Source organism: Arachis stenosperma, chromosome 3 (assembly GCF_014773155.1).
Source record: "Arachis stenosperma cultivar V10309 chromosome 3, arast.V10309.gnm1.PFL2, whole genome shotgun sequence".
NCBI lineage: Eukaryota > Viridiplantae > Streptophyta > Magnoliopsida > Fabales > Fabaceae > Arachis > Arachis stenosperma.
The window spans coordinates 116280245-116288747 of record NC_080379.1 but is presented as its reverse complement, the minus strand read 5'-3'; the positions used below and the strand labels follow the sequence as shown (position 1 = coordinate 116288747).

At 40.2% G+C, this 8503-nt stretch overlaps 1 non-coding gene across 1 annotated transcript; it reads left to right on the top strand.

Moving 5' to 3' along the window:
* The first annotated feature begins 3699 nt into the window (after nucleotides 1–3699).
* On the top strand, nucleotides 3700–3807 carry LOC130971182 (small nucleolar RNA R71). The gene has a single exon (XR_009082416.1). It is a non-coding gene; the product is annotated as a small nucleolar RNA R71 (small nucleolar RNA).
* The last annotated feature ends 4696 nt before the right edge of the window (nucleotides 3808–8503 follow it).

Here is an 8503-nt window from a genome sequence, read left to right as displayed (position 1 = left end):
GGCCCAAAGCACTCTGTCTTCCAGTATTACCACCGGATACATACATGCCACAGACACATAATTGGGTGAACCTTTTCAGATTGTGACTCAGCTTTGCTAGAGTCCCCAACTAGAGGTGTCCAGGGTTCTTAAGCACACTCTTTTTTGCCTTGGATCACAACTTTATTTCTTTCCTTTTTTCTTTCTCTTTTTTTTTCGTTTTCTTTTCTCCCCTTTTTTTTTGTATTCACTGCTTTTTCTTGCTTCAAGAATCATTTTAATGATTTTTCAGATCCTCAGTAACATGTCTCCTTTTTCATCATTCTTTCAAGAGCCAACAATTTTAGCATTCATGAACAACAAATTCAAAAGACATATGCACTGTTCAAGCATACATTCAGAAAACAAAACGTATTGTCACCACATCAAACTAATTAAGCTAGTTTTAAAGATGAATTCGAAATCCTGTACTTCTTGTTCTTTTGTAATAAAAACAGTTTTCATTTAAGAAAGGTGATGGATTTCATAGGACATTCATAACTTTAAGGCATAGACACTAAGACACTAATGATCATAAGACACAAACATGGTTAAACATAAAGCATAATTTTCGAAAAACAGAAAAATAAAGAACAAGGAGATTAAAGAACGGGTCCACCTTAGTGATGGCGGCTTGTTCTTCCTCTTGAAGGCTTTATGGAGTGCTTGAGCTCCTCAATGTCTCTACCTTGTCTTTCTTGCTCCTCTCTCATTATTCTTTGATCTTCTCTAATTTCATGGAGGATGGAATGTTCTTGGTGCTCCACCCTTAGTTGTCCCATGTTGGAACTCAATTTTTCTAGGGAAGTGTTTAGTTGCTCCCAATAGTCTTGTGGAGGAAAGTGCATCCCTTGAGGCATCTCAGGGATCTCATGATGAGAGGGGTCTCTTGTTTGCTCCATCCTTTTCTTAGTGATGGGCTTGAGGTCATGCCTTCTCAGTTGAACCGGCTTCCCTCTTGAGTTTCTCTTCCATTGAGCGCCCTCTTCACAAATGTTTATGAGGACTTGGTCCAACCTTTGATCAAAGTTGACCCTTTTTGAGTTTGAAAGGGATCTCGGGGATCACCTTCTTCAAGGCCACAACTTCATAGAAGTGGTCTTGATGCACCCTTGAGATGAATCTCTCCATCTCACATGACTCGGAGGTGGAAGCTTTTGCCTTCCCTTTCCTCTTTCTAGAGGTTTCTCCGGCCTTGGATGCCATAAATGGTTATGGAAAAACAAAAAGCAATGCTTTTACCACACCAAACTTAAAAGGTTTGCTCGTCCTCGAGCAAAAGAAGAAAGAAGAGAGTAGAAGAAGAAGAAAATGGAGGAGATGGGGGGGCTTATGTTGCGGCCAAAGGGGTGGGTTTGGGAGGGAAAGTGGTTTGAATTTGAAGGGTGAGGTAGGTGGGGTCTTATGAAGGATGGATGTGAGTGGTGAAGAGAAGATGGGATTTGATAGGTGAAGGTTTTTTGGGGAAGAGGTATTGAGGTGATTGGTGAATGGGTGAAGAAGAAAGAGGGTGGTGGGGTTGGTGGGGATCCTGTGGGGTTCACAGATCCTGAGGTGTCAAGGAAAAGTCATCCGTGCACCAAATGGCATGCGAAATTGCGTTTTGAGCCAATTCTGGCGTTAAACGCCGGGCTGGTGCCCATTTCTGGCGTTTAACGCCAAGTGCCTGCCCTTTCCTGGCGTTTAACGCCAGTCTGGTGCCCCTTTCTGGCGTTAAACGCCCAGAATGGTGCCAGACTGGGCGTTAAACGCCCATCTGCTAGCCTTTACTGGCGTTTAAACGCCAGTAGGTTCTTCCTCCAGGGTTTGCTGTTTTTCTTCCTGTTTTTCATTCTATTTTTGCTTTTTCAATTGATTTTGTAACTTCTCATGATCATCAACCTACAGAAAACATAAAATAACAAAGGAAAATAGATAAAATATGACATTGGGTTGCCTCCCAACAAGCGCTTCTTTAATGTCAGTAGCTTGACAGAGGGCTCTCATGGAGCCTGACAAATGCTCAGAGCAATGTTGGAACCTCCCAACACTAAACTTAGAGTTTGAATATGGGGGTTCAACACCAAATGTAGAGTTTGGTTGTGGCCTCCCAACACCAAACTTAGAGTTTGACTGTGAGGGCTCTGTTTGACTCTTATTTGAGAGAAGCTCTTCATGCTTCCTCTCCATGGTGACAGAGGGATATCCTTGAGCCTTAAACACAAAGGATTCTTCATTCACTTGAATGATCAGTTCACCTCCATCAACATCAATCACAGCCTTAGCTGTGGCTAGGAAGGGTCTGCCAAGGATGATAGATTCATCCATGCACTTCCCAGTCTCTAGGACTATGAAATCAGTAGGGATGTAATGGTCTTCAATCTTCACCAAAACATCCTCTACAAGTCCATAAGCTTGTTTTCTTGAATTGTCTGCCATCTCTAGTGAGATTCTTGCAGCTTGTACCTCAAAGATCCCTAGCTTCTCCATTACAGAGAGAGGCATGAGGTTTACACTTAACCCTAAGTCACACAGAGCCTTCTTGAAGGTCATGGTGCCTATGGTACAAGGTATTGAAAACTTCCCAGGATCTTGTCTCTTTTGAGGTAATTTCTGCCTAGACAAGTCATCTAGTTCTTTGGTGAGCAAAGGGGGTTCATCCTCCCAAGTCTCATTTCCAAATAACTTGTCATTTAGCTTCATGATTGCTCCAAGGTATTTAGCAACTTGCTCTTCAGTGACATACTCATCCTCTTCAGAGGAAGAATACTCATCAGAGCTCATGAATGGCAGAAGTAAGTCCAATGGAATCTCTATGGTCTCATTTTGAGCCTCAAATTCCCATGGTTCCTCATTGGAGAACTCATTGGAGGCCAGTGGACGTCCATTGAGGCCTTCCTCAGTGGCGTTCACTGCCTCTCCTTCCTCTCCAAATTCGGCCATGTTGATGGCCTTGCACTCTCCTTTTGGATTTTCTTCTGTATTGCTTGGGAGAGTACTAGGAGGGAGTTCAGTCATTCTCTTGCTCAGCTGACCCACTTGTGCCTCCGAGTTTCTAATGGAGGACCTTGTTTCAGTCATGAAACTTTGAGTGGTTTTGATTAGATCAGAGACCATGGTTGCTAAGTCAGAGGTATTCTGCTTAGAACTCTCTGTCTGTTGCTGAGAAGATGATGGAAAAGGCTTGCTATTGCTAAACCTGTTTCTTCCACCATTATTGTTGTTGAAACCTTGTTGAGGTCTCTGTTGATCCTTCCATGAGAAATTTGGATGATTTCTCCATGAAGGATTATAGGTGTTTCCATAGGGTTCTCCCATGTAATTCACCTCTTCCATTGAAGGGTTCTCAGGATCATAAGCTTCTTCCTCAGATGAAGCTTCCTTAGTACTGCTTGGTGCATTTTGCATTCCAGACAGACTTTGAGAAATCATATTGACTTGTTGAGTCAATATTTTGTTCTGAGCCAATATGGCATTCAGAGTTTCAATCTCAAGAACTCCTTTCTTCTGACTAGTCCCATTGTTCACAGGATTCCTTTCAGAAGTGTACATGAATTGGTTATTTGCAACCATTTCAATTAGTTCTTGAGCTTCTGTAGGCGTCTTCTTCAGATGAAGAGATCCTCCAGCAGAGCTATCCAAAGACATCTTGGATAGTTCAGAGAGACCATCATAGAAAATACCTATGATGCTCCATTCAGAAAGCATGTCTGAAGGACATTTTCTGATTAATTGTTTGTATCTTTCCCAAGCTTCATAGAGGGATTCTCCATCCTTCTGTCTGAAGGTTTGGACTTCCACTCTAAGCTTACTCAATTTTTGAGGTGGAAAGAACTTTGCCAAGAAGGCATTGACTAGCTTTTCCTATGAGTCCAGGCTTTCTTTAGGTTGTGAGTCCAACCATGTTCTAGCTCTGTCTCTTACAGCAAAAGGGAATAGCATTAGTCTGTAGACCTCAGGGTCAACCCCATTAGTCTTGACAGTGTCACAGATTTGCAAGAATTCAGCTAAGAACTGATGAGGATCTTCCAATGGAAGTCCATGGAACTTGCAATTCTGTTGCATTAGAGAAACTAATTGAGGCTTAAGCTCAAAGTTGTTTGCTCCAATGGCAGGGATAGAGATGCTTCTCCCATAGAAGTCGGGAGTAGGTGCAGTAAAGTCACCCAGCACCTTCCTTGCATTGTTGGCATTGTTGTTGTTTTCGGCTGCCATGGGTTCTTCTTCTTTGAAGAATTCAGTTAGGTTCTCTATAGAGAGTTGTGCCTTAGCTTCTCTTAGCTTTCGCTTCAAGGTCCTTTCAGGTTCAGGGTCAGCTTCAACAAGAATGCCTTTGTCTTTGTTCCTGCTCATATGAAGGAGAAGAGAACAAGAAAATATGGAATCCTCTATGTCACAGTATAGAGATTCCTTGAGGTGTCAGAAGAACAGAAAATTAGAAGGAAGAAGTAGAGAATTCGAACTTAATCAGATAGAGTTCGAATTGTGCATTGAGGAAGAGTGGTACTCCATAAATAGAAGGATGTGAGAAGAGGGGAAGAAATTTCGAAAATTCAATTGAAAAGATTTTAAAAACATTTTGAAAAACTTTAATTGATTTTCGAAAACCAAGGGTGGGAAAGAAATCAAGTGATTTTTGAAAAAGAATTTGAAATTAGAAATTAAAAAGATTTGATTGGAAACTATTTTGAAAAAGATGTGATTAAAAAGATTTGATTGAAAAGTTATGGTTTAAAAAAAGATATGATTGAAAAGATATGATTTGAAAACAATTTTAAAAAAGATTTGATTTAAAAATTAATGACTTGCCTAACAAGAAAAGATATGATTCAAACATTAAACCTTTCTCAACAGAAAAGGCAACATACTTGAATTGTTCAATCAATTCATTAATTGTTAGCAAGTATCTTTGAAAAAGGAAAGAAATTGATTTTGAAAAAGATTTGATTGAAAAGATATGATTTGAAAAAGATTTGATTTTGAAAAACTTTGAAAACTTGAAAAAAATCTGAATTAAAAACAGAATCTTCCCTCTTGTGCCATCCTGGCGTTAAACGCCTAGAATGGTGCACATTCTGGCGTTTAACGCCCAAAACTCTACCCTTTTGGGCGTTAAACGCCCAACCAGGCACCCTGGCTGGCGTTTAAACGCCAGTCTGTCCTTCTTCACTGGGCGTTTTGAACGCCCAGCTTTTTCTGTATAATTCCTCTGCAGTATGTTCTGAATCTTCAATTCTCTGTATTATTGACTTGAAAAGACACAAATTTAAAAATATTTTTGGATTTTTAATAATGAGGAATAATCAAAATGCAACTAAAATCAAATAACAATGCATGCAAGACACCAAACTTAGCAGTTTGTATACTATTGACACTAACAAAATGATAATGCATATGAGAAACACAAAACACTCAAGTCAATAGAATTCAAAGATCAGAGCAATGAAATCATCAAGAACAACTTGAAGATTAATGAAGACACATGCATAAATTCGAAAAATGCAAGAAGAACAGAAACATGCAATTAACACCAAACTTAAAACGAGACACTAGACTTAAACAAGAAATATTTTTGGTTTTTATGATTTTGTAATTTTTTTGGATTTTTTCGAAAATTATATGGAAATAGAAAATAAAGGTTTCAGAATTCTCAATCTGGATTCCAGGAATCATTGCAATGCTAGTCTAAGACTCCGGTCCAGGAATTAGACATGGCTTCACAGCCAGCCAAGCTTTCAAAGAAAGCTTCGGTCCAAAACACTAGACATGGCCAATGGCCAGCCAAGCCTTAGTAGATCATTGCTCCAATAGCAAGATTGATAGAAATCAACAAGCTCTTGTGATGATCAGTTGAAACCTCGGTCCAATAAGATTAGACATGGCTTCACAGCCAGCCAGACTTCAACAGATCATCATGAAACACTAGAATTCATTCTTAAGAACTCTGAAGAAAAATACCTAATCTAAGCAACAAGATGAACCGTCAGTTGTCCATACACAAAACAATCCCCAGCAACGGCGCCAAAAACTTGGTGCGCAAAATCGTGATCACTACAACTCCGTACAACTAACCATAGATTAAGGGTGTGGAGCTCTGCTGTACCTCAAGTTTCAATACAATTATTATTACTTTTTATTCAATTCTCTCTTATTCTTATTCCAAGATATACGTTGCACAACACTTTGATGAATGTGATGATCTGTGACACTCATCATCATTCTCACCTATGAACGCGCGTGATTGACAACCACTTCCGTTCTACCTTAGGCCGGGCGCATATCTCTTAGATTCCCCAACAGAATCTTCGTGGTATAAGCTAGATAGATGGCGGCATTCATGGGGATCCGGAAGGTCTAACCTTGTCTGTGGTATTCCGAGTAGGATCTTGGGAATCCGGAAAGTCTAACCTTGTCTGTGGTGTTCCAAGTAGGATTCCGGTATTGAATGACTGTGACGAGCTTCAAACTCCTGAAGGCTGGGCGTTAGTGACAAACACAAAAGAATCAATGGATTCTATTCCAACCTGATTGAGAACCGACAGATGATTAGCCGTGCTGTGACAGAGCATTTGGACCATTTTCATTGAGAGGATGGGATGTAGCTATCAACCAAGGGTGATGCCTCCAGACGATTAGCCGTGCAGTAACAGCGCATAGGACCATTTTCCCGAGAGGATTAAAAGTAGCCATTGATGATAGTGATGCCCTACATACAGCTTGCCATGGAAAGGAGTAAGAAAGATTGAAGGAAGAGTGAGTAGTGAAGTAGAGTTTCAAGAGGAACACAGCATCTCCATACGCCTATCTGAAATTCCCACTATTGATTTACATAAGTATTTCTATCCCTTTTTACTTTTTATTTAATTATTAATTTTCGAAACCATAAATCAATTTAATCTGCCTAACTGAGATTTACAAGGTGACCATAGCTTGCTTCATACCAACAATCTCCATGGGATCGACCCTTACTCACGTAAGGTATTACTTGGATGACCCAGTACACTTGCTGGTTAAGTTGAACGGAGTTGTGTCCACACATAGCCAATAGCCATTAAATAAATCTCATGCAAATACAAAGAGGATCACAATTTCGTCCACCAATCATGTACCTAATAAAAAACAAAATAACAATAAAATAAAAATTAGATAAATAAAATTGGGTTGCCTCCCAACAAGCGCTTCTTTAATGTCAATAGCTTGACAGTGGCTCTCATGGAGCCACAAGGTGATCAGGTCAATGTTGTATAGTCCCAACACCAAACTTAGAGTTTGGATATGGGGTCTTAACACCAAACTTAGAGTTTGGTTGTGGCCTTCCAACACCAAACTTAGAGTTTGACTGTGGGGGCCCTTCTTGATCCCCACCTAACTTGGTGCATGAAATTGTGATTCATATGTTATTGCATTTTGTAAAATTCATTGCTTTTTCTTTCCCTGGCAATGGCGCCAAAAACTTGGTGTCAATGCCATGGTTCACAACTTCGCACAACTAACCAGCAAGTGCACTGGGTCGTCCAAGTAATACCTTACGTGAGTAAGGGTCGATCCCACGGAGATTGTTGGTATGAAGCAAGCTATGGTCATCTTGTAAATCTCAGTCAGGCTTATCCATGTGGTTATGGGAGATTAGATAATTAAAAGATAAATAAAATAGGATAGAAATACTTATGTAAATTAATGGTGAGAATTTCAGATAAGTGCATGGAGATGAATTGTCCCTTTTGGATCTCTGCTTTCCTACTGCCTTCCTTCAATCCTTCTTTAATGTCAATAGCTTGACAGTGGCTCTCATGGAGCCACAAGGTGATCAGGTCAATGTTGTATAGTCCCAACACCAAACTTAGAGTTTGGATATAGGGTCTTAACACCAAACTTAGAGTTTGGTTGTGGCCTCCCAACACCAAACTTAGAGTTTGACTGTGGGGGCTCTTCTTGACTCTGAACTGAGAGAAGCTCTTCATGCTTACTCTCTGTTGTCAGAGAGGAATGGCCATGTGCCTTAAACACAAGGTAGTTCTCATTCAATTGAATGACTAATTCACCTCTGTTGACATCTATCACATCTCCTGCTGTGGCTAGGAAAGGTCTTCCAAGGATGATGCATTCATCCTCTTCCTTCCTAGTGTCTAAGATTATGAAATTAGCAGGGATGTAAAGGCCTTCAACCTTTACTAACACGTCCTCCACTATTCCATAAGCTTGTCTTAATGACTTGTCTGCCAATTGTAATGGGAACAAGGCAGGTCGTACCTCAATGATCCCCAGCTTCTCCATTACAGAGAGTGGCATAAGATTTATCCCTGACCCCAGATCACATAGAGCTTTTTCAAAGGTCATGGTACCTATGGTACAAGGTATTAAGAACTTGCCAGGATCTTGTCTCTTTTGAGGTAAAATTTGCTGAATTCAGGTATCCAGTTCACTAATGAGCAAAGGAGGTTCACTTTCCCAAGTCTCATTACCAAACAACTTGGCATTCAACTTCATGATAGCTCCTAAATATTGA